The sequence below is a fragment of the Rhinolophus hipposideros genome (genome assembly GCF_964194185.1).
Source record: "Rhinolophus hipposideros genome assembly, chromosome: 1".
NCBI classification, from domain to species: domain Eukaryota; kingdom Metazoa; phylum Chordata; class Mammalia; order Chiroptera; family Rhinolophidae; genus Rhinolophus; species Rhinolophus hipposideros.
Window position 1 is genome coordinate 28,018,933 of NC_138047.1, and position 27,710 is coordinate 28,046,642.

General features: G+C 40.9%; 1 protein-coding gene across 27 annotated transcripts in view; it reads right to left on the minus strand.

The window, feature by feature from the left end:
* Nucleotides 1–27,710, minus strand: part of PARD3 (par-3 family cell polarity regulator) — a 610,024-nt gene that overhangs the window by 458,899 nt on the left and 123,415 nt on the right. Inside the window, exon 1 of one of the 27 annotated variants that reach the window (XM_081059093.1) lies at nt 2,616–2,633. The exons of the other annotated variants lie outside the window; for them this stretch is intronic. The gene's annotated coding sequence lies outside the window, so the exon portion shown is untranslated. Of the gene's footprint in view, nt 1–2,615; nt 2,634–27,710 lie in introns of those variants that run through there. 27 annotated transcript variants of the gene reach the window in all.

Genomic DNA, 27,710 nt, shown 5'->3' on the forward strand with positions numbered 1-27,710 from the left:
ACAAAAAGTTTTGAAAGCAGGACAGGTGCAAGGTTTTTAAGAGTTGTTCTGTTTAATAAGAAGGGAAAAACAAAAACAAAAACGTGGCTCAAAGTGCTCACACAATGAGTAACTGAAATAAAAAAAATACTCCATATCAAACATGAAGAAGCTTTGTTTTTTGCAGAGACCCTAAAGATGGTGCTTTCAAATACATTACGGATGGAACGAAAGCCACAAAGTACCATTTCCAGAACTGGGAGCCTTTCAGTTTGCTGGGTGATTTCTAGTTAAGATTAAAGCTGTCGTGCTGGTAACAAAAGGCATCAAAAAGCCAAAAGGTTTGCTTCTGAAGATGAACAAGGTGAGGGCAAAGCTAAGAAGGCATTATACTAAAGGTAACGTACACAAAGGTGCTTTAATGTCCAGCACTGGGCTTGAAGAATGGGTTCCTCCACAGAGTGCCCCAATAGCAACTACTAATTGTAGTTGCAGAGCAGCTCAGATACTTTCACAATTTCCCTACTTAATACACTGCTCAAAACAGAAGAAGAGCTGAGGACCACAGACGTGATGTGATTTGCTCAAATTTAAGCATCATACACCAAATAAAGGCCTCCTCATGGGTGCTTGTACCCAACCACATGGCCTGTGTTCATTAGATTTGCAGAAAAAAAATGCTAAAGGCATAGTATTTCAAGTTGTGGTAGCCAGAAAGCATTAGTTAAGTCTAATTTTGCTAAAGTCAGCTCTGAGCTTTCTTTTGAACGAGAGACATTGGGCCTGATGGTTGAGGCTTGGGTCCTGGGGCGGGACAGGGGAGTCCTGAGTCTTTCTTTTCCCAACATAGGAAAGTTTTTTAACCCTTTCTCTCTGTCCTGAGCGACCTCAGGGGTAAACTGAGGCTAACCGTGGTAAGGAGTCCCAATTTGACAGGATGGTGAAAAGGACTGAGATAATAAAGCACTTAGCACGGTACCTGGCACACAGCCAAAGCTCAAAATTACGTTACCTATTATTCTGAATACATCCATCAAGTCTGCTCAATTGTTCATTCCTTGAGGTCAGTCAATCCGCATACAGGAAATACTCAATATATTTCTTTTAATTCTTTTGTATTGCTATTAATCCAGTCACGAAGGATGATGTGAAAGGGAAACAAACGTGGGAGCACCTGCTGAAATGTACTAGATACTGTGCTGGCCTTTTATTAATACAATCTAACAATCTCCACATGAGCCATGTGAGGAGACTATACAGATCAGTGGACCGAGTCTGGGAAGGTTCTGGAAGTACTCCAGGTCCCCAATGTGATAGCGTGTGGCCAACCGGACTCTCAAGCCCAGGCTTGGTGGGTACAGAGACTACACGTACCCCCACATCACATCATAGTCTATCAGTTTGGTTCTAATGATGGTAAGAATTCTTTTACTAATTTATTGTTCTTCTTTTAAAAAAAAAAATAATGGTTTTTCTTACTCTGCCTGAAAGATAAACTTCAGCCTTCACATGTATTGAAAGTCTTCATCAGTTTAAGCGAAACCAACAATCAGCCCCAGGTCCCTGGACTTCCATATACAAGCCCTGCCCCCTCCACTGCAACAGGGTTTTGGCGTCTCCACATCACGTCAGTTATCTAAGGCCACGCCAGCCCGCACACCCCTCCACATGAGGCCCCTCCCTCCCTCAGGGCCTGCGGCCAACACCTCCTCTCTTATTGACCCTCCGTGGCAGTCCCACTCGCCTCTGACACTGATTCACTGCTGGCACCTTGCCCAATCTCACCACCCAGACTGTGAGGGCCGCTCATGAGAGGCTTTGAAAGAAAGAGACAAATAACTGAGACAGTTACTGCACAACTGCTTCTGCCAGGCAGGAGAATAAAAAATAAGAATCTCACCAAGAGTCAAAGGAATAGTGATGCTGAAGATAATGTGCCAGTTCCCATCAAACCCAATGTTGTCAACCAATTAGCAGAATAAACTGATTTACTTCATAATGGGCTCTGTCTCTGCGTTAATTTGCCTGCATGCTCCAGTCAAGGATTAGGACATAAAGAAAAGGTGGGGCAGGGTGGTGTGGCTGCTGTGTTGGACAGGCAAGAGACAGGAAGATCAGAAGGCAGGCACATCCATTTGGAAAAAGCATGTTAAACATGAAAATTAAGGAGGGTGGAGGAATGTTGTAGTTGCTCATATTATAAAAACCTATTAGACAAATGTTTGCCAAACCTCATCACGTTCAAAATTCTATGTTATGCAATAAGAAAGTTGAAAACAAGGCATAAAACCTGAAGAAAAGGAACTTAAAAAAATCAAGATAATGTCTAAGACACAAGTTACACAAATGATACAAAAACAAATCTAATACTATACTTACACCCTCTTGCAAAGACTTAACAATTAAATGGTCCAGTTTTGTGTCTGTTTTTTTCCAGAAATCAATAAATAAACCTGTTAGCAAGGACTCAATCAGGTGCTATGAGCACTGTTCCTTGCAAAGTAATCCATATGCCTTTATTGGCAAGTATTTTCCATTCTTTTCAAAAACAAAGATGAAGCCAGAGCAAGCTTTCTCCCAACAACTCTTCTTATTTTTATGCCTCATAAGTATGCAAGGAATAAAAAAGAACTCACTATCAAAGGCTTGCCACAGATTTTGGAAGTTCCACAGTGAGGAATCCATTAACATCCAGCTCACCCCCATCCACAAGTGTTAGTTTTAATTACAAGTGATCGTGTGTATCAGGCCTTGCCGTGGAGACCAGTCACTGGGACTCTGAGAATTTCCCGGATTGTGTATTTGAATTCACTACAATGCTCTGTCACTGGGGGTTTCTGCCTTCAGTAATAATGTGCTTTGTTCTCACAAGTGCCCCTCACACCTGCCAACTGAAAAGCCAGCCAGGCGGACCTTTGCAGCATGTGGCGCGGTTGTGCTGCCCTCTAGGGGATGCTGCCAGCACATCATTTCTAATGAAGCACAGAACAAGTGGGGAGGAAAAAAAAAAAAAACATGTGACATAAGTAAGAAAAAGCGTGGCAGAAATTAATAAAAGAAAAAAAACAAGCTAACCTACGAAAATATAAAGTGATCTCTTCTAAAAAATTCAATAATATTGTATGGGCATCAAACAATCAAGTTTGCAGGCAAGAAATACACTCAAATCTCAGAAATGCAGGATGTTCACACATTACTTAATTTTACATACCGAAAAACTTCAGCAAAAATATACAGGATCTATATGTGTACATATAACACACATACAAAGGCGCGCGCGTGCATACACGCACACATTTATTGCCCCCCAGTATTCTTACACTGAAGAAAACAGTGGCAGTTCCAAGTCCACAGTTTATAATGACGATGCTAGCCGGGTAGACAAAGAATATACAGAAAGATCATTCGGACATTGTGGGGAGTAGAAAAGGTGGAGAGTAAAATTAACTCGGCTCTATGATTCTCCATTTAAAATGTAACCATTTACCAGGATTCCGAGCTGGTTAAGGAATACTTCAAATTTAGGAATAATTAAAAATCAACAAGAAGTCATGAAGCCATCAACAAGGACTTGTCATGCTTTCTTTTCTGCTACATATTAAAATCATATCAAAAATTAAATTTGTCTCCCCAAATTCATATCTAGTAAAATTTCCTGTATAAAACTCAAATTCAGGGGAGGGGGACAAAGTAGGGAATCAAATCATGTTTCAGGCTTAATCCTCATGTTGTGTTAAACCGTGGTGAGTAGCTGACTGTAAAATATTCAGTACATCTAGGAAGCGTGAAACAGTTATCTTCTAAGATACCTTACAAATATTATTATTACAAATATTATTATGACACCTATAATAATTTTCATGACAACATTTGAAAATAAAATCTATTTTCTCATCCCACTCAGACCGACTTCCTCTGGAAAGCACTGCAGACATAGGCTTGTAATTACACTCAATCACAAACCAGCAGTGACCTCTGCTGGAACATGCGTGACTCTCACCCTAAAAACAAAAGGACTGCTTTTCATTTCTGGGTATTTTGAAATAAAAACACCACAAAACAGCTCACCTATTTAGTGTTTTAATAGCCCCCTTATCCTGGTTCTCCAAAACAGTTTAAAAGCTTAGGCTTTCTGTGGGTTTGCTTTGACTTGGAAATAAGTTATAAATTGAGTCCAACCATCTACAAACATCTTTGTCTTTGTATTTATATGATTTATAGTTCTCCCGCTAGGAAAAATATAAAATTAAATTTTGTCATAACTCTTACGAAAGAAATATAAAATATGAAATAGCCATTGCAACGTTATTTCAAATACTATTTCTTACGATGCTTAAGGTACTCGTGCCTTTAGCATAAAATCTAAAATGTTCTCTGGTTTCAAATTCATTCTAATCTACAAAAGAAGGTATGATTAGGCATGAAAGTAGGTCGATAAAAATGACACAAAACCTCTTCTTGAAAGTGTGTGCATGGAAAAATATAGTATATATTATGATCACCAATCTTTTCAATACACATACAAGAAAAAATACAATACATGCTTTTTAACAAACAGTACTGACACAGCCCCTGAAGCAGCTCTCCCCATCAGCATGGGGAAGAGTGAAAATCAGATCTCAGCTTCTCCACTTAGCAGGAGAGTGGACTGTAGCCTCAGCTTCCTCGACTGTAAAGCAGGGGAAACGGCAGTGAAAGAGCAGCTTGTTATGAGAATCCAGGTACGTACCCTGCCAAGCACATGTCTCAAACTCGATAAACACTAGAGTTTATATGAAGACATACATACAGAGAGACGACAGACGCTGGGCTTTCCATCCACTTCCCTCCACAAAACCTTCCAATGTGAAGGGCAGAAGTCAATGCCCTTCCTCTTGTACAGTTTAAGAAAGAAAAGGGAGGGCTGCTGCAATTAGCACAGGTGCTGCACAGGGCAGTTAAGGACCCCACAGAAACTTAGCGGCAACTCCTGCCTCATCCCTGGCCCAGGAGGGTGCATGGAAGCTACATTCTAGATGCCCTCCAAAGTCCTCAGGTGAAAGGCATTTGCAGTGAGGACAATCTGACAACACCTATCCGAATTTTAAATGCACGCCCGCTTTGATCCAGCAATTCCAATGCCAGTTACATATTCTGTGGGATATATTCAAACAAGTTCAACGCAGTGTTGTTGTTTTTTTATGGAAAACAAAGAGGAAGAAGACAGAAACTAATAAATAAACATGGAATACTCTGCAATCATTAAAAAGAACAGAACATGTGCTCCTCAAGAAAAAGACCCAAATTACATGTTAAAATTTTTTTTAATTACAGAAAACTATACATTGTAGCCTTGTCTGTACATGTAAAATTTCTGAAGCAAAGCACCAAGAGAAACGTTATCCATGATAATTCTGGGGAGTGATGCGGGGGTGGAGATTAGGGCACTTAAGTCTCTTCCTTCTATTCTCTTGTGATGTATAACTTCCTTGCCATGAGCACGCTGTACTTTATAATTAAACAAACTCCAATATTGAATTCTTACTTGTGTTAAACACACATCGGAAGCCAACGAGGAAACCACAGAGGCCAAAGCTGCAAAGCAATGAAATCGGCTGAGCCATCCTGCAAACGCCTGCCAGCACTTGGAACCAGCAGCGACCCTGGAGAGGCTGTTGCAGGAGGATAAGATCTTGGCTGGTCTTTGTCTTCGGGCCTAACTTCTGCAAAGGTGGACTCTAAGATATTTAAGTTCTGCAGCCTAATCCAATCTTTCACTTAACAGTGGCCTTTACCGGCAGGTTAAGTAATGATAACAGGTACCAAGTAATGATAACAGGCTCTAGGCTCTCCTGAGCATGGCAGGAAACAGGCGGGAAGTACAGCAGGCCCATTCAGCACACATCCCTCCCCTTCCCCCCACATCCCTGGCTCCAAGGGCCCCGGGCCTTGCATGACCACATGTGCACAGCCATGATCGGTGCTAGCGGTTCTCCACCTGAGACTGTCCCTTCGTCTGTATAGCGGGGCAATGACCCGCTTGCTGGGAGGCAGGTGCCTGCTGGGAATGGCTCAGCAGGAAACCGCTAACTAAACCTTAATACTGTCCTGTATGACATTGAGTGCATGTCCGTGGTGTGTTGCGACGAGGGGAAGGAGGGCAAGACATGCTGGTCAAGTGCTTAAGGGAAACAGAAGCACTGAGGTCCCATCTACCAGCTGGGCAGACACCTCCAAGAGCAAGTGTTCTTGGTTGTCAGGCATATACAAGACCTTTCTCAAATGGCTGTGAAACAGAGTAAATGACACTGTGCACCAGGTCCTAGCCCCGAGGGGCAGTGCTCGACCCTGCTGCCGAGGCTCTGTGTCCTCCCCTCTATCTCTCCACCGATCCTTCCAGCTAGCCTGCAAACATGTTCAGTTGTCCCCAATCTTCCTAAAAATCTTTTAATTTTCTACTACCTTCCAAAAGAAACAGCCCTGGGTCCTCTTCCCTCTTCAGCCACTACCCGACCCAGCTGCTGACCTTCACAGCCAAATTCCACTCCAGCAATCTTGAATTCCCCACCTGTCACTCACTCTGCACCCCTCCCACCCTGGCTTGTCCCCAGCAGCCTGTGGCTCCTGCTCCACACAGGCCCTCGGTTCTCACTGTGCCCAGCCCAGACTCTCCTGCTCCACGCTGCAGCGGGCGCCCACCCTCGGGCTGGCCCTGAACGCTGGAGGCCTTCTTACCTTCACCCTCCCCACACTCTCCTCAACAATGCCATCGGCTCTTCAGTCACATCCAACGCCATTCTCCAGCCCAGATCTCTCCGCTGAGCCCCAAATCTGATTACCTGCTCAGTGGAGTAAGCTGAGTGCCACGCGGCACACCAACTCAATGTATCCAAAACCCTCGGGCCCAAGCTCCTCTCTGTCTCAGTTGTACCGGCCAGAAGGCTGACACCCTTCTCTCCGAGGCCCCAGCAGTCGTTCACCAGGGCCAGTCAATCTACCTCCTAAATGGCATCATTTTCCAATCTGACCTCTTCCCTCTCCATTGCCAGTCACAGCAACCCTCTTCTCTCTCCCAGATTCTGCAAGCCTTTTCACTGACTTTCCGCAATGGAGCCACATTACCTTTTTAAAACACACATCTGGTCACTCCCTGATAACCCCCTCAGTGGCTTTCTGTGCTTTTTTAATTGATCCAGCAACCTTAATATGCCTAGAGGGGCCTTAGCTGAAATGTGTTCCCATCAGAGAAAATGGACTTAATCAACCTAGTATCTAAAACAGCATCCACACTTCTGGTCACTCTGTCCCTAGTGTTGACTCACGTCCTCCGCACTTTTCCCCTCCTGAAATGCTGCATGTCTATTTTGGTAATGGCCCAATTGCCCACCTCTATAACACGAAGATCACAAGCACAGAAATGTGGCTTTTTCACTGAACCTAGAATGGCACTGGGCCAAGCAGTCACTCAGATGTCTGCTGAGTGGATGGACAGCCAAGCCGCCATCACTGCCTCTCACCTTGAGCCTCTCCTCTGCCTCCAACCCTGCTGGTCTTCCCACCTCCAGCAGGAGGACAGCCCTCTTGCCTCAGCCGCCTCCCCCTCCCAGGTCTCCCTTCCCTTACCCTTCACCTGGTGACTCCTTTCTGTTTCTTTGTTTTAAAAATAGCCATCTCAGGGACAGCTTCACTGACAAGTGTTCATTTATGTGTCCTAATTGTACAGCTTCAGCTCCACGACCATGACACTCAGCTGTGTGATGGTCACAGTGTGAGTGGCTTGTCTGTGTCCTCTGCACTGACTGGGATTTGCCTGGTGCCCCCCCACACACAGAGCTCATCCCTATACAGAAAGAGCTCGAGGCAATTAGGAAAGAAAAATAAATAAAAGGAATCCAAATTGGAAAGGAAAAAGTAAAACTGTCTCTGTTTACAGATGATATGATACTATATATAGCAAACCCTAAAGACTCCACCAAAAAAAAATGTTAGTGTTAACAGACAAATTCAATAAAGTTGCAGGATACAAAATCAACATACAAAAACTGGTTGCACTTCACGACAAACTATCTGAAAAACAAACAGAATAATGCAACTTACAGTAGCATCAAAAACAATAAAACAGGTATAAATTTAACCAAGGAGGTAAAAGAGCTATGCACTGAAAACTACAAGACAGTGATGAAAAAAATGACAACAGACCCTAATAAAATACAAGAATTAATACTGTTAAAATGCCCATACCACCCAAAGTCCTCTATAGATTCAATGCAATCCCTAACAAAATTCCAATGGCATTTTTCACAGAAATGGAAAAACAATCCTAAAATTCGTGTAGAACCACAAAAGACCCTGAAGAGCCAAAACAATCCTAGAAAGAAGAATAAAGCTGGAGGCATCACACTTCATCATTTGCAATTATATTATAAAGCTACAGTAATTAAAATAGTAAAGTACCCAAACAACAACAGACACACAGACTAATGAAACAGAATCAAGCGTTCAGAAACAAACCCTCATGTGCACTGTCAAACTAATAGCTGACAAAGGAGCCAAGAACACCCAATGGAGACCACAGTCTCTCCGATAAATGGTGCTGGAAAAACCGGAAATTCACATAAAGAAGAATGAAATTGGACACCTGCCTTACACCACTCACAAAAATTAACTTGAAATGGAATAAAGACTATTTTAAATGTAAGACCTGAAACCATAAAACTACTAGAAGACAACATAAGGAAAAAAGCTCCTTGACGTGGGTCTTAGCAATTATGTTTTTTGGATATGACAACCACAAACAACAAATTAAAAAATAAACAAGGGAAACTACATCAAATTAAAAAGCTTCTGCACAGCAAAAGAAGCAATCAACAAAATGAAAAGGCAACCTACAGAATGAGAGAAAATATTCCCAAACTGTATATCCGATAAGAGTTTAATGTCTAAAACATAGAAGGAATTCATGCAACTCAGTAGCAAAAAAAACAAAACAAAACAAAAAAAAAAAAAACCTGATTTAAAAATGGGCAAAGGACACGAATAGACATTTTTCCAAAGAAGACATACAGATGGCCAACAGGTACATGAAAAGGTGCTCAACATCACTAATCATCAGGTAAATGACAATCAAAACCACAATGAGATATCATCTCACATCTGTTCATTAAAAAGACCAGTGTTTGAAGATGTGTTAAGAGGGAATCCTCGTGCACTATTGGTGGGAATGTAAATTGGTGCAGCCACTATGGAAAACAGTGTGGAGGTTCTTCAAAAAATTAAAAATAGAACTGCCATATGATCCAGCAATTCTACTTCTGGGTATTTATCTGTAGGAAATGAAATCAGTCTCTCAAAGAGATATCTGAACTCCCATATTCATTACAGTATTATTTACAATAGCATGGAAACAACTTAAGTATCTGTTGACAGATAAATGAAGAAAATATGGTATATATGTAAATGGAACATTATTCAGCCATGAGTAAGAAGGAAATACTGTCATTTGCAAAAACACGGATGAACCTTGAGGGCATTATGCTAAATGAAGTAGGTCAGACAGAGGAAGACAAATTATGTATGGCCTCACTTATATATGGAACACACAAAAGCGGAACTCAGAGAAACAGAGTTGATTGGTGGGTGCACAGCCTGGGGAGGAGGAGAAATGGGGCAAAGAATACAAACTTCCAGTTATAAGATGAATAACTTTTGGGGATCTAATGTACAGCACGGTGACTATAGTTCACAATACTTTGTCGTGTACTTGAAAGTGCTAAGTGAGTAGATCTTAAATGTTCTCACCACACACACACAAAAAGAGTAACTCTGTGAGGTGAGGGATATTAACTAACCTTAGTGTGGTAATCATTACACAATATATATACATGTATCAAACCGTGTTGTACACCTTAGACTTACACAATGTTATATGTTAATTATATCTCAATAAATCTGGGCCGGGGCGGGGGGGTAGTAAGCTCAAACAACATGCATCTGCACCGTGAGTGAACAAGACATTCTATGTGCGTATATTATAGTCCTAGATAGTCTAAATACATTCAAGTGTCCATTACAAACAGAAATAAAAAATAAAGAAGTCAACTGGGCACAAAGGCCTTCTCTAATTCTATTTGTGCTTTGACATTTATAAATATAGTACTACTGGAATTTCCTGACTTCAAGGCTCCACACTTTAAAATAACATTTCTCATGTAAATCCAAAAAAGAATTCCAAAACATACAAAAGTAAAAACCTGTGTGTGTGTGTGTGTGTGTGTGTGTGTGTGTGTGTTTCAGATTTTTATTCCACTCACTGCCCGCATACTTTTTTTAGGCAGCAAAACATTGCAAAGCTGTCCACAGTGACTGGATGTTGAACTCTGAGACAAAAGAACAAAATTGAAAAACATTTCTCTGTGTCTTTGGGGGGTTCCAGAGTCAAGCCTGCCAGCTACACATCCCAGTGCCTAAGACTGCAGCCCAAGGGAGACATCTGCCCTGCAGCTGGAAACCCATAAAGCATGGAGGGACCCAAAGGACACAAAGTCTTTACCCAGCTCAGTGGGAGTTTGCCAAGCTTAATATTTTAAAACTGCTTCATACAAGTAGCAGCTAAGTCCTGAGGGCCCAGCTCTGCGCTCCAATAATCTTCTGACTGCTGTGACATGAGCGCAGGCTTATTTTCTGGTGCCCCAGCGCGGGGGGTGAGGGCTGACATGGCCAAGGGCAGCTGAGGGGGAGCCACGTCCAACGTTCCAGGCACACTAAGGGCCTCACACACCACTAGTGCACACGGAATCCTGCAATTTCTTCCCGGCAGCTTGTTTCAAAAACAAATCTACAGAATACAAGACATACGCCCTTGACAGTCTGGCTCATTCCTGGAGGACGTTGTTTCCGGAAGCAGGACAAGAACTATGCGGTCTCTGCATGTGGCCACATACAATCTTCCCTGACTGACGAGCATGTGGAGGGAGTTCAGCTCATGCGACAGTGTTCTCAGTGACAAAGACACTGAAATTCAATTTCTGACATAGTTTATGAATTTTGAGAAATTTCTTTGCTGAATGAGTGAGGGTAAAAACATGTATTTTATATGAGTAAAATCAAGCCTGCATATTACACTCAGTTTCCTGTGGTGCCTGATTTTCCGAGACGGGTATCGGGCAAGCAGACAGTAGGACTGAAAGAAAAATTCCCTGAAATGAAGAACAAAGATAATAGGATTCTAGACTCACTGCTGCCACTAAAAGCAACTAAGGATTTTTTGTAAACGTGTGTTTTGACAAAGATGTTAAGAAACACCGTTTTAAAGGAGCAGAACTACCAGTAGCGCTGGCCATGGGCCTGCCATGTGCTCCGGCTCCGTCCCTGGAGCCTGGCGCTCTGCGGAGCCTCTGGCCAGCCCAGCAGTGTTACCAGGCCTCCATGCCCTGAGAGACAGCAGAGACGGGGCTGCAGGGAGGACGACGGCACCACTCAGCTCTCCCTGCCACGCAGCCATCCTCAGCCTCTGCAAGGTGCTGAGGGTGGGAAGACAGCAAGACCAAGCCGACCACCTGGAGACCCCTGTTCCCAGCGGGCCTGGCACCAAGCGTTAACGGGCCCACCACCGCCTCTGGAGCTCAGGCCTCCAACGGAGCCCCACTGCTTCTGTCAGATGGCTTTGAACTTGATCCAGACAGGCCCCTTATCTGTACATAGGGACGTGAGGTGGGGGGATCGGAGGGGGCCCTGGCAGGCAATGGCAGCTGCCTCTCTTTGGGCTGAGCACAGCTTGACTCCTGCAGCCTCTGTAAATATTGGATCAATGAATGAATAAAAACTCTATGAAATGGGGGGGGAAAGGTAGAAATACAGTTAGGGGGAGGTTACCAACTGATTAACAGATTTTTAGAGCAAGCTATAAAAATGTGTTATTATATTTGACAAGCTCTAATTCTTTCCTGTTATACAGTTACATAATATTGTACTACTGAGAGTAAAACATTAGGCTAAAATTGGAAAAGGAAATCTCTTTAACTCATTAGCTCTCTGGAGAATCAGTAGGACAATACTGGACCTTGAGTACACATTACAGTAATGAGGACATAACCCCCCAAAACACAGTCACTGTGCAAAAACAGTTTTTATGAAAGAAGCAAGATAGAAATACTAAGAACATGGTTAAACTATCTAAATGCGTACAGCCCAAAAATAAGTTATGTATTTCCTAAATAACTATCATCAATAACTTTTTATTTTTGTTTTTGGATTTGTACAGATGAGTGACCACAGTTAGCCTTTTTTTTTTTTTTTGGTAACCATAATTAAGTCCAGGTACATGAAAAGAAACTCTCCTCCCTCATGAATAGTTTAGAAAATAATGTACTTTCTTATTGAAATTTTGCCCTAAAGCTTTCTCTGCTGTCCAAATAATTTCCCAACTGCATTTCCCATTACACTCCTAAGTTTTCATCTCTCTCCCGTAGGGCGTTCTTCCCCATTACAACATATTTTAATATGTTTAAATGATAGCAGTGCTATAAAGTGTTATTTCTCATTGAATATGGTCATTAATATCACTTCATACCTCAGAGAGCATAACAGTAACTTGGCAATAAAACCAAGTACGATCATCATCCACTAATAGCCTGTGAGGGAGGTCCTGCTAGTACTTTATGTCAATCGCAGACCAGTCTTCACATAAGCACACACTGGTCATTACTTAGATGGGAACATTCCCCAGTCACATCTCTAATTCAATAATTGCACGTTCTTTTATATAATTACTGTCTTCCTCTCCAAATTTCCATATACCTCACATCTCTGACATCACCTCCCACTCAGGTGTGTATTTTTGGGGGGAAATGTAAAGCACGTGCTTTTATTTAAGCAAAGCACTTTATGAATTTTCCCTTTCACCTTGACTGCTGTCATTTACTTTCAAAGGAAGGAGGGGAGGGTAAGTCCCTTTAAACAAAGCAAGACAGTGTTTTACACACGGCACTTGGGTTTGTCTGTACCTAAGGGAATCACATTTTGAACAATCCATCATTCAGCCTTTGCACTGCCCGTGACTTACTGTGAGCGACAAGCTGAAGTGCAGCTGATGAAGATATAAGCCCTTATCTTTCCTCTCTCTGTGCCCGGCACCTGGACGCGGACATTATGAGCATCCAATAATCTACAATTACGAATGGAAGTGTGGATGGGTTACATAAACGAGGTGGTTTCATAGAGCTTTTGCAAAGTCAACTGTCCTACCAATACAATTCTACAAGGTTTAAGGTGTCCTACACCAGGATGTAAATAGTGCCGCGGCAGTAAGAATGGAAACTTGAAAGACTTCTCTTCCAGCCCATAGGAGCAGATCTATACCGGAAAGAAAAATCAGCAACTCTGAAAATTCCTCTTTTCTTACTGCAGTCCTTGTGCCAGACTGACCTTCTGTCTTAATTTCCCTGTTATACAAGCAGGCATTGCTTCGCTTTTTGTCTTCTAACCAGTATTAGTAGTTGCTAACACTTATTTGAGAGAAATCCTAGGAGGTGTGAGCTTTTGAAAATATTCAATCAAGAAATGATAAACATATTTGGGGTCCTAGCTTCATAATGTTTGAAACTGGCAGTCCGGGTGGGAGCATTTAAGCACAGCTTCAGGGGCCTAAAATAAACCTCAAAGAATAGCGTCAAATAGGGTACAATGAGACCCGATGGTTCATTATTGTTCTCTGTGCATGTAGAGATACACCAAACCTTTATAGAAACTCTATATGCAAATCAATCTCAAATATTCACGAATATATTTGTTTATAAATAGAAACACTTTCTTCACCCTAATATCGCCATGTGGCATGCACATGGGTCTGAGGACTGCATCTGACTTTTTATAAACAGACTAAAACTTCATGTAATACTATATCATCTTAAAACACATATGTGAACCCAAGATTAAAAACCTATAAAGCCAAGTTGAACTGCAGAGTGACTGTAATAAATGCAACAATGTTAAGTCAGCTTCAAAGAAATTCTTAAAAGGAACTCCAAAAACTTTCATGAATGTTTTACAGTTGATTTTTTTAATGCTGATGGATTTCATCTTAAAGGAAATGCCAAGAGCTCTTGTGAATGCTCCTCTTTTCATGTTGGCGATGCCGTGAGGAGTCGCTGATGAGACCAAGAACGCTTCCTGATACTGCGAGATCTAAAGAACACTACGCAAACCTAAAAATTTATGTCCCTACAAGTGAGAGCTTTGAAGAGGCCTGGTTATCCCAGCCTATCGTTTAACACTTCCTAGATGGGCTGAGATTCCTGCTGCCCTCTGGGGAATGGCCAGGATCAACTTACCGTATCACTGTAAGTGAATCTTCCCCAAAGATGGCAGTGGAGCTATGTATATGAAGTATTCAATGGACCAAGTTCAGCAGATTCCTGAGCTTCCAAGATCCACAGTCTCCAGCAAGTCCCTCTGAAAGAAGACTGTGCAAGCAGTGTGCAAAGGCGCCCCATGAGCCTGTCTTTGCACGTGACTTGTAAAGCCCAGAAGACAAGTACATCTTATGGGTGATAAGTGGAAGTGCAGTGGCAGCTGAGTGCCTGAGCAGGGGAAGAAGCCTAAAGATGAAACGGAATTTTCTTAAGTTGCTTAAATGATCACAGAAACCCTCGCAAACACTGAGTCTTTAGCTGTACTCTTAGGAATTGTCTCCATAGTCAAGGCACTTATTAATGTAGGTGCTGCCATCCCTCAGGCCAGAAAGCACAAAAGAACATTAAAATGAAAAATAAAAAGGGTGTAAGAATCAGCACACTTGGTCACACTTTGGATAAACTCAACCTTACGTTGGCTAAGTAACCACAGTCACACACGCACAGAGCATACAAGGAGCAGTGACTACCGGAGTGCACAGAACCCTGGAATACAAACAGCACACTCCTCGTGTCCCTTTCCCAAAAATTAGATGTTTTGCCCTAAATGGCAAAAATCAATACAGCCAAAGACTTCCCATGTACTTTGGTGGTGGTGGTGATGGTCTGAGTAGAGAATGACACACGACTCTCTCTTAAGATCAGAGTCTTTCTCTTATTTACTGAGCAATGACAATCCTCACTACTCCCTTCTAAAAGGACATAACAGCAGCTAATTCACTGTTCAGAGGACATCTTCCCACAAAATAGCTCTACAACCCGCACACAAGGGAACGACACAGAGAGAAGTCGCCGGCACGTACAGGAAGGCTTACACCAAAAATCCGTGAAGTCCCCTCTCCACCCTAGAGCCACATGTTAGAGGCAGAGGTATCCCTACCAAGCTCAGGAAGGGGTAGTGTCCTGACTGAACCTCGAGCTCTCCTCAGCGAAACCCGTGTGGGGCCCTGGGGAACCCGTCTGCTAGGGGTGACTCAGGAAATCCTCTTCGGCACTTGTCTGCCCTACAAAGCCTGCACACTAGCTGGGAGACATCCAGCTCCCTAGATTCTGGAACTAGCACAACACTGAGATCAGCCTCCTGGCAGGGACATGTGAAATGACGATGCCAATAGCTGCATCTTCTGAGGACACACAGTTCTGAGGGGTCACTAAAGGCAAAGCTCAGCAAGTTGACTTTTGTGAGCAATTTTAATACCGTGTAAGACACGGGTTTTAGGAAAATCATATCATATTAAGGTCTTTAGCCCCTCTTCATTCTGGATAATAGTTTTTGTTTGGTTTTTTTGTTGTTGTTGTTGTTGTTTTGGTGTGTTTTTTTCATTTGGTTTTCTGGGGTTTTGTTTCCTTGGCAAAATAAAGTGGACTGACTGGTTACTTATGACCTGTTTCACATTTTAGACTTCTGCACTTGGCAAGCATGCTCCTTGCAAATTTTACTAATGCAAAGTGCAATCATTCGATTCATAGCTAGTGCCTAAGTAAAAGTAAGTTCATGAAGCAGACACAATATCCACTCTTGCTTAACAAATAATCCCCAGTGTGTATCACAGGGCCTGTCTCACAACACTGGTCTTTCTTCCTCCTGGTTCTCACTGCATTCCCCAGCAACTGGCTGAAATTCGTGGAGACATGTGCATGCTTTCAGAGCAAGCCGGCCACTTTGCTCGCCCACTACGAGCATCAAGGAGCACGTCCGTATACGTGAGTGGTCTGGGCTGATGGCTGAGAACAAGATGATGGCCGGAGATGCTGTCATGCCTTTTTTCAAATCTTGTGTCCTTCTAGGATTTGAAAACTTGGTCTCGCTTCACTTTCTTCCAAAACCAAACATTAGATCCCAGAAAAAAGGGAACACACCTAGCTTAATACGTTCTGCTGAATAACCACATGATGTTGGGCCCAGAGGTGGGAACAGGATAGAATAGTAACACTCCAAAATGGCCAATATCCTTCAAGTAATAAAGAGCACTACAGACATGGAACAGCAGACAACCTGACACCGTTATTGTGCACTGACCACGGTGTGTGCTCACTGTGGGTTGCAGTTTTTCCCACTCACCTGGCACAAAGCCTCTTCGCTCTCAGTGAGCCCAGACCGTCCCCAGATCACGCTTGGAAAGGACAGACAGACATAAATTCTAGAGAATGAAATATATTAATGCCCAAGGCTTATTGCAACTAATTGCAACTACATCCAACAAATATGAAAACTCTTTGGTTGTAACAAGGAGCTTATACATAAAATAACAAACTGTGTAAGTGCCTTAGACTTGGCTTGTTACATAGAGATTTGCATTTCCGATGAAAAGTTGGGAGCTAAGCAAATGGAATGCAGAGTCTTAAAGTGGAAGTGCTCATTTAAATGACAAACCTTAGTGCTCTAAAGTTGGAAAAGGAGCATTGCATGGCAAAAATTAAAAAAAAGAAAAAAGGTGAATCACACATTAAAGAGGAAACAACATGTGTTGGCCTAGATCACTTTTAAGGAAGAGAAAGGTTTGAAGGCTCTTCTATAAGGATTAATAATCAGAAAAATGATATTTTGGGCAAGGTTATAAGGATTGCATTCTTTAGGAGGGAACAAATTACGTTCAAACATTAAAAAGGAGACGATAATTAGGAGTAGAACCACTTAAGCAAAAAAGCTTCAGTTTCACATACTCACACTGAAAGTATCTGTCTGACGTGCTTCTGAAACCCTTAATTATACTTTGTGACCTCTTGGTCAGTGGAAAAATCCCACCAAGCCTTTTCCCTCACAACATGCTCCTTAAAACGTCTTCCTCAGTCCCCCACAGATATATTCATCATGTTTAAGGACTAAAAAGTCTTATCTTTTCATCTTTTTCCCTGTTTTGAAAAACTTTCCCTCTTCTGAAAAGGAAATCCCCCCACAAAGGAACATAAAAATAGCATGTGTAGCATGAGACCATGAAAAGAAGTTTGGAAGGGAGAGCGGAAGGGACTCAAACCAAGAGAACCCCTCTATATGAAAATACATATGGAGATTGAAATTGTGACCTTGGCAAACCCCAGGGCTGGCTGAGTACCTGGTCCATGAAGGAAGATTCTGCTCTCTATGACATACTACCTAGAGATATGATTACAGTGCAGAAAGAAGCGAAACCTAGGAGAGAAACATTTGTGCCCTCGTACACAGACACACACACCCAATTATAGAAGGATCCTTATAAATTGCTTCTCATTAACACAGAGGCAGGAGTTAACAGAACAATTCACACCTTATATTTATTAATTGCTCTATTATTAAACTTATAAAAACAACTTATAAAAATATGAATGTGAGTACATGGTTCAAATAGGGATTATATGAAGACAAATACATTTGGTGCCAGGAAAATTATGGAAAAACAGTTCAAAGCACCGTAAAAATAACTCCACTACTGGCTCCTGGGAAAGGATATGCAAATAGAAAAAAACGACAATAATAGCTAACATGTATAAGGTGATACCATCCACCAAACACTGTTTTCACCCTTCCAACAACTCCCATGCAATAAACATTTATCACCATTTTAACAGGCACACTGAAAGGTTGGGCAACTTGCCCAAGGTCACAAAGCCAATAAGTAGCAGGGCTGAATTTGAACCTAAGCCATTTGAACCCATATTCTGTGCTCTTGAGTCCAAGGTGGACTGCTAGCCTTCTAAGGAAAAACATCTATGACTCTCAGTGGGTCATCTATGACTTTTCGTTGAGGAAAAACAGAAACAGAGCTCCATGGTTCTGTGAGAACTCCTGTACTGCTAAATTATATCAAACTGCACACCAAATCCAATCATGTAGTCTGTTTACTTCTTTTCTCTCCATTTCTCTCATGTCATTTACCTTACTAGCACATGGTATGTCAAGACTCAACTCCAATGTCTGGCTTTCAAGGTCTCCCATTCTATGGCTCTTTTCTGGCTATTCTCTAATGAAGACACTGTCATTACTTGTATGTGATGCTCACTTCCACATCCATGCTTTCCTTCACGTTGATGTCCATAACATGTTTTGACCCTCACCTCTTCTTTCTTTTTTTTTTTAATTTATTGGGGTGACAATTGTTAGTGAAATTACATAGATTTCAGGTGTACAATTCTGTAATACATCATCTATAAATCCCACTGTGTGTTCACCACCCAGAGTCAGTTCTCCTTCCATCACCATATATTTCATAATTTTTTTTTAATTTCTCTTCTTTCTAAAAATCACAGTCTGTCCCTGATTGCTCACATCTATATCTACTTCCCCCTTCTACATGCCAACTGCCTTATAATAAGAACCATAAAATTAATTGCTTAAAAATCACCTTGTATTCTTTCCTAGTATGAAGATAAAGAGCACACAACAAATGCTTTTTCTGAACCTAACACTCCACCCAACATTTGAACACAACTTTGAACAATATTTGCAATTCAAACTTGTTAAGAAAAGAGCCATTTATATAATAATCAAGGGATTGTTGCATGTTTTAACATGCTCACTCTGCAATCTTACCTGTGTTATACTGTTCAAAACAAAAGTGACCTTAGCTTCTTCTTAACTGTTACAAACTCCTAAAAACTGGAGTTTGAATTGTATATAATATAAAGACTTTACATGAATACCTCTTCCAGGGCCACCTGTTCAACTTTTTCACATTGCACAGTGTTTGTCTATAAATCTCTCTAACATGTTAGCGCACATCAATTTATTTTGTGCTTTTTATCTGTAAAAGACAATAGGCATTGTCCTAGCTTGTGTCTGTCCCGCGCACACAGGACAGAAGTGGAGGAGGGTGTCCTGTGCGGCATAGCACTACGAAACCTGCAAAAGAGGGTAGAATGCAGAGCCCTGATCCAGTTACATTCTGTCCCTTCTGATACTGAGCCTGGGAATGACGATTCAGAGAGTAGACACAAGGGGGAGCCAGTGGGTCCATTTTAACGCTAACTGGACACTAACAAATTTGGCTTAACCAAAACTTGAACAGAAAAGAAAACTTAAAGTTTAACAGATACTTTAAGTTCCATGAAGATGAACCACAAGAACAGGAATGAACAAAGATTAAGAGCAAAAGAGAAGCAGTGAGAGAAAACAGTAAAGAGATACAGAGATTCCCTGTGCTCCTCTCAACTGAATTCAAAAACCAAAACCTTTTTTTAGTGTAATCTTCAATGCAAGCTCAAAAACAGGCATTCGAGAAGGACGGCTTGAATACAACCCTCTCACATAGCAGTAAAGAGTCAAAAATTATGAGGAGAAAATTGAGGTTGCAAAAAAAAGGTGAGAAAACAATAATACTTTACTTAAGATTCTCTTCCTTTGCCAAATTTATTTACCACCACTGCTCTCAGATGATAACACGGTGGTTGGTTGTAAATCAATTCTTTGTAGTCTCTAACATGAGATTTCTCTTGGCATCTTCTATTTCATATTTTAGTTTTAATTTTCAAATTAAAAAAAATAATCTGGAAAGCATTTCACTCCAATATTTTCTTAAGGTTCCTGATAACTGACCTTAATTCCAGGAAATGTTATATGATAAATATATTGTCAGTAAAGATTTAAATATTCCTACTAAAGACATAATTATAGATGCTCAAGTTTTCATACTATTGAAGCACATTAATTAAAACTTGGCACAGTTGCAGGAAATCAGGGAACACATGAAAAGGAAGATGACGTGTATTTCATATTGAGTGTAGCATAATTATTACCTCTTTTTGATAAAGATGTTCCGAAGAAGGCACCAGGGCTTGCCTGTAATCACTTTAATCATCGTTCAATACAAAACAACCAATCCGTCAAAATCCAAAGGGATTTGCTTATTGTTATGTTTTTAGAAAGCTCACCAGGTATTTCCAAATGCCTCCTAATGACAATAATTAAACATCTGGTAACGGTGACCTACTTGTGGCTGCTGAACTTCTTTGGATAGTCTTTTCCATTAATTATGTACATGCTGGGAACTGAGAATTAACGTTCTGAATAATAAGTCAAGAGCACAGGAGAAGTCAAACCCTGACAGCAGCGCCTCCCCGCTGTCCTGACTGCTCTCTGTATTGAAGCCTTGTTAGCACTCTCCAATTGGAGAACAGATGCTACATGAAAATTGCAAAAGCACCAAGCTAAGGCATGCATGCAAGTTGGATGTAACATGTTGTGAGGAAACTGCCTTTTATTAAACATTCAAAACTGTGTCTCAGAGGGGAGGGGGCACGGCCAACCGGTCACATTTCTGCATTTTCTCTGTGAGTGTGAGGAATTATATTCTGATGCAAACTTTGACCCTAAGCTTTTGCAAATAATGACCAGGTCTTTCAGATCCTTGGCAGTAGCACAAATAAGAAAAGCCAAAATAAGAAAGAACATGCACACTTTCTAGGTCCATTTCACAGTTCCATCAATTTTGGAGTGAGAATGGGACAGAAAAGTAGGTACTAAGACAAAAACATTAGTGGTAGTTTGAAATTTATTCGGTAATGAAAGAATTTTTGTCCACTTGGATCTCATTTAAATCAACTGATACCCAGTTCTTCTCATTAGATCAGCATCCTTCCCAAAAGCCACAAGATTTTACTAACATATCATGACTACCTTCTACTCTCAGCTTCATTTAGCTTTTATGGAGACCAATAAAGGAAGTGGCATCATTTCATTTTTTTTAATTGTTTGGGTTTTACACCCTTTTTAAATATTTGAAAGTATGTACTAGTACTAACTAATAACTAGATACTAGTTTAAATTACAACATTACTTAGGATACATTTTACCAGAATTATTTTCCTTAATCCTGAACACCTTTTAATATCACCAAAAGTACAGTCAGGATCCAGGAAGGCAAACAGAAATCCCGACAGAGAATTTAATATAAGGACTGGGGTAAATAGGTGAACGCTGGAAGCACCTAGCAACACTGGAGCTGGGGAACAAAGAAAGGGACTGCAGTTAGCAGAACCTAGAGCTTGAAGGAGGGTCCTCACAGCTGGCACCCAGCCTCAGAGGAAAGGGTGCTGCCTGCTGGGGCTAAGATTGGAGGGAGTTCAGCTGACGGATTTCCTGGACAGGGCCACTGCCAGGTTGTGCGGTCCCCTAGGAGCCCAGAGGAGGAGGCCTAAGCAGAGCAGGTGCTGGGATATTTGAGCAGGGGTGCGCGTGCGTGTTGATATCTCCAAGAAGGCATAATGAGGCTGGTTTGGGGGCTGCCAGACAAAAAGCTGAAAACTAATCAACTGCCACTTCATGGCCACTGCTGGGCAATCACAGGAACCACAAGCAGACAAGAAAAAACGAGTGCCACCTCCTTCCTTCCAGGCTACCTCTAGAGCCCACTGGTTAGGGAGCAACTGATCAGGCAGAAGTGCAATGCAAAGCAGAGAAAAAAGGTCTGCTGAGGCGGTGAGGCCTACTCCAATCATCACTGTGCCTCAATCCAGAAAATGGAGAAAATACCAGGACCCATTCATTCACAGAGTGGTGAACACCAAGTTTGCTATAATGTAGAAAACACTTATAATCGTGTATGCCACGATTATAATCATATCATACAGAAAGTCATAGTTATATATATTATTTTCAAATTTTAATTTCTACAATTATTTATTTTTTATTAAATTTATTGGGGTGACACTGGTTAATAAAATTATATAGGTTTCAAATGTACAATTCTATAATACATCTTCTGTACGTTGCCTTGTGTGTTCGCCACCCAGAGTCAGTTCTCTTTTCATCACCATATATTTGACCCCCTTTACTTTCTTCTACCACCCTCTACCCCCTTATCCTCTGGTAACCACTAATCTATTGTCTGTGTCTATGAGTTTTTGTTTGTTTGTCTTGTTCATGTGTTGCTTTCAGTTTTATATCCCACATATGAGTTAAATCATATGGTTCTCAACTTTTTCCATCTGACTTATTTTGTTTAGCATAATAATCTCAAGATTCATCCACATTATCACAAATGGAAGTATTTCATCTTTCCTGATGGCTGAGTAATATTCCATTGTGTATAAGTACCACTTCTTCTTTATCCAATCATCTATGGAAGGACACTTCAGTTACTTCCATAATTTCTACAATTTTATTAGTTAGAATTTACCCAAAAAATGCATTTCACTGGTTGATATTAATGTAATACAGGAGCACATATAAGCATTGGTCTACACCCTACGGAATCTGATCCTAAAAAGCAGACATAGTAAAGAGCGAGGAACCAGAAGATCTGCCCTCCACAGAAGGCTCTGCCTCCACAAGCAAATAGACACACCCCATCCGGCCTGTATTTCTTCCATTAAATGAGGGAGTCAGATAACAATTATTTCTAAGGTTCTTCCCAGTACTTAAAATTTTAATAGTTATAAAACCTCTTTGTAGTTTAATTTCAAATTTGAAAGCAATTTCCAGAAGTCCTTTAAATTAAGGTTGACCATAGTAGAGAAGCTTGGTTGAACTACACATAATATCTACTAATACATAATCCCTACACTATATGTTTATTTTTCTCAAAACATGGACAATTTAAAACAGAATAAAGCTTTAGAACACAGAGCACAGTTTAAGCATGGGGTATTTCCAGAGGAGCTTAAACAGATGTAAAGAACTGCACACAGGGCTGCCACATGGCACTGTAGCGCATGGGGTGGTTCCCAGGGAGCTGCACAGGGCAGGTCCGTGTGGCCATTCTATACACAGAGGCCCGGAAGGTGCAACCGCTGAAATGCACAGCTCACCTTGGCACGATGAAGATACAGGTGAGAAGTATTCATCATTCACTCACTGACCCAAATACATGCCAGTGGCCATCCGGACAGACGACCCTCACTGTTATAAAGTGCAGGTTCAGCCACCATTAGGCATACCTTGGCTAAAACTGCCAACACCAGACCCAATCAATACCAAATATGACAGCCATTCCTGTGCCACGAGAATGCAGGCAGGTGAGTCACTCAACAAAGTTGTGCTCAGCTGTTTCCAGAGTGGAAAATTATTTTAAAACAGGATACAGAAATATTGTGTTCTTTTATAATATTTTAAACCATTTGTTGTTGCTGTATCCCAATTTGCCCTTCATGTCCAATGCTAGCAGTTAACTAAATCTGCTGATCTAAAGAACTAATTTAAATAAGTTATAACTTTTAAAAATTGAATTAATAATGGGCATTCTCCTGCACATTAAATGACCTACCAAAAGCTGCTTTTTACATGAAGCAGAAGGGCTAGGATTTTGATTAATTGGACTGGTGGAAATAATATGAGGATTCAGTTTAACAAAGATGTTTTCACCTTTTTACAGAACATAGCCCTTCTAGACATACTGAGAATCGCAAGTGAAAACTTTTTAATTGAAGCTATAATCACTGTACCTGAGAAACAAGGAGGGAAAAGATACATTTCATGTACCCAACATGCTGACAAAGCTAATTTGTATGTAACTAAGAAAGGAACAGCTCATTACGAAATAAAACCTACTTTCAAATATCCTATAACAAATAAAGAAGTTGGAAATGCAAATAAAGAAGTTGAAAAATACAGTGCAAATGTAGCGACTTTTTTATTGAACAGGACTGATGAAGGTCCTGGTTTTTTCCCCAAACTGCTAGCATTTGATGGAAGGAAAATGAGTTGCTAACCACCACTCAGGGCCCTGAAGGAGTTAAGTCATAGCAGAGAAACAGGGGGAACCTGTCTTCTTGGATGTAGAACAGGAAGTAACAGCTATTAAGCCTAATCTTTGCAGGGAGTAAACGGGGGTGGAGGTAGGCAGACAATAGATGTGATCTATTTATTCATCTACAGCCAAATTGGGCCTGGATTATGATCTAGTCCTTCTTCCAGATTTAGTGACACAGAATCACAGAGATGAGAGCTCTTACCACAGCTTGGACAAACAGCTCAATCAATGGTGAGACTCTCCTGACAGTGAAATGTGACAACATAGACAAGAGGCTATGACCTTCAGATAAGCCCTTCTGAATGGAAAGTGGAGTATTTTGCACAATTAGTGTTGCATAGAGGTTCCTTACCACGGAGTAGTGCAGTCAAAGGAAGAGACATGCTTGCATCCTGAAAGTCCTTGGAAAACCTCACACCCCTGGGGAGAGGGTCAGACTGGCCACTTGACCAGCAGGCATGTCTCAGTGCCTACAATGCAGGGCACAGTGCTGCCTCCAACACTTGACGGGAGATACGTCTGTCAGGGGAATGATGTTTCTTTGTCTATGCTCACCTTCTTTCTTTTTTTTTCTTTTAATGGTTTCACGTGTACAAAACACTGCAATAGACATTTACCATTTATACCACTGACAAAGTGATAACGCCCCTCTTCCAATCTACTACCCCTGTGACGTGGCATACAGCCATTACATTTCCACTGTCTCTATATGCTCACTTTCTTTAAGACAGGCTCAGACAGCTCCTCAGCTGACATCTTGGAATAGCAGAAGTTACCTTTGGCTCCTTTCTCTCTCCATAATCAGTGTTTCTTATTCTCAAAATGCCCCTCTCTCTACTTCCAAACATCTAGGATTGTAGGCAAATGCTGATCTAACAGACTGGCCCTCTGAAAAGGAGATGAGCTCACTATTTATGACCCACCCCACCAGAGAGGTTCCAGCCACGTCAAACATCGTAAAGAAGTTGTATCATTCTTATATTTCTCCACAGAACATTTATTTTCCACTTTTTTTCCCAAAAAAAGTTCTAAAATCTGTTAGTATATTTAGTTATGTCAATGGCTGTACCAATTTCGAATGCAACCGAAACCTTTTTCTTAGCCACATTAGTGCTTGCTGCAGCTATCTACAAGTAAGGAGGTACATCCCAAGTAAGCCTTTCTGTGCAAAACACTGAATAATTCACTTGTTCACTTTTCTAATTCACTTGTACCGTGTTTCCGCGTAAATAAGACCTAGCCGGACAATCAGCTCTAATGCGTATTTTGGAGCAAACAATATAAGACCCAGTAGTATATTATATTATATATTATATCATATCATATAAGACCTGGTATTATATTATACCGGGTCTTATAGTGAAATAAGACCAGGTCTTATATTAATTTGTGCTGCAAAAGATACTCTAGAGCTGATTGTCCAGCTAGGTCTTATTTTGGGGGAAACACGGTAGTTCTTTAGCATACTCTGACCTACTCTTCTGTAATGGTGTATACAGAATGTGCAGGTAGTACAGAACTGCTTTATGAATTACATGTGTTTATGTGTAATGTGTGTGTGTGTGTGTATATATATATAGATATAGATATAGATATAGATATATAGACAGACAGACAGACAGACAAACAGACAGACAGAATACCCAAAGAGAAAATGAGCACCTCTCAGGAAGGGCATCCTACTATGTAGGGACAACATCCGTAAAACCACAATTACCGGGAAAAATATTTTTAATTAAAAAGAAAACTTTCCTGTAAACTTTTCCTGTACTTAATATAACCTATGAAAGTTATTAATAATAAAGATGTCTAGAATGTATTTCTCAAAATAGGTATACAAATCAAATAAGCTAGAGGATAATCATCTAAGAAACAAATTATCATAAATCACACAATTTCTTTATCTGAAAAGCCAGTCCTCAGTTTAATTATAAAAGGTATATTACTGAGGCATTAATGATTTTTTAGAAACCCTAACATGTGCGTTCATACAATATATACTGACTAATTATGTGGCTAATCTAGTAGCAAAAAGCTGCAGCTGACTCCAGTTACTACTGATTCCTAATACAATACAAATTAAGCATTTCAATTTCTCTGTGCCCTTTGTCAAAGCTCAAAGTTAATTCAGTATTACTATTAGACTCTAGGTGGCACTATAGAAATGATTCAACAGAATGAATTCAATACTAAATACATACTTTGATTTGTTTTCACTTCCTGCTGTCCACTGAAGGCTTCCTCACTTGACCTACTTCTGCTTCTGGGTTCACTCACCTTCCCTCATCCTGAAAGGCAGGAAGAGGGGGAGTATGGCAAGCACACATAATATGGGATTGGTGATTCCAAAAACTAAATGTAAGTTTGAATCAGATGCAAGTTGGACCTAACTTGAAGCCAAACTGGCATACCGAATTCTCCACCTCAAAGAAAGAAAAAAAAAAATCTATTGCACATCTTTCAGAAACATTCTAAACTTAATTATAAATAGCTTAATCCGTAACATGATTATTGACAGATGGGTTGAGAAACTGGTTTGGAAATCCAAGAAGAAAATCCAAACATGAAAATGAAAAAAATCATCAAAGGCAAACCAGCTGGTAGAAGCAATCTTTCTGTTAAAGTAATGCTGATAGGTCAGAAATGAGTACTCCACTTCTAAACAAAGGTCTGTAAGTCAAGTGTCATTCCGTACCGTGTTTCCCTGCAAATGAGACCTAACAGGAAAACAAACCATGGCATGATTTTTCAGGATGCTCGTAATATAAAATAAGCCCTACCATATTTCCCCAAAAATAAGACTGGGTCTTACATTAATTTTTTCTCCAAAAGACGCATTAGAGCTGATTGTCCGGCTAGGTCTTATTTTCGGGGAAATATTGTAGTGTTTCATAAAACAAACTTATCAACATCCAAAGCTACCGAGAGGCTGACATTGAGAAGACTGATGACAACTTGCTCTGCAATGCCATTCACTGTGGCTACACCAATAGTGGGGCAAAAACCTGAGGCTACGGTGTTGTCGCCTGATAATCATTGAGCCATGAGAACATTTATGAGAAAAAAAAAGATTTCTGACAGCATTTTTGGCACTGAAAAATGCATAATGATGTAATGCTATAGTACTTAGCCAAATTTGAGAAACATTTGCAGTAGATAAATCGAAGCATGAAAGGACTCGTGTATGGGTGGTGTGGCCTGGGACAAACCCAAGGTAGTTATCTTTCCAGTCCAGTCCAATGTGATGAGCCCAAAGACTGACAGCCAAACACCCAGCTTAGGTGGCCTTTGTCTTGGTAAATAAAACGAAACGTGAATATTAGCTGCTGTGGCTAATGTTGAAAGCAATGCATCATGAGCTCTACTCTCATTTGTGGGGCCTGAGAGAGAAAATATCTGCTGTATAATGTTCTCATGCTCCTTCATATAAGAGAGTGAGGAGCAAAGATTTTCTGAAAACCAAGGAAAGAAGGAGTTGCAGTACATTAATGTTGTCCCATCTCTCCTTCGTCCTTTTAATTTCCTGTCGGGATTAGCAATGGATATAGATTTTCCCCAGGTGGTCTAAGATGGTTAAGATGGAAAGATGCATTTAAGAGTAATTGCTCCCAAATAGGACTCATGTCCATCGGATACCCAACAAAATCTTTACAACATTATTGAATACGTTCCCCAAATTCAC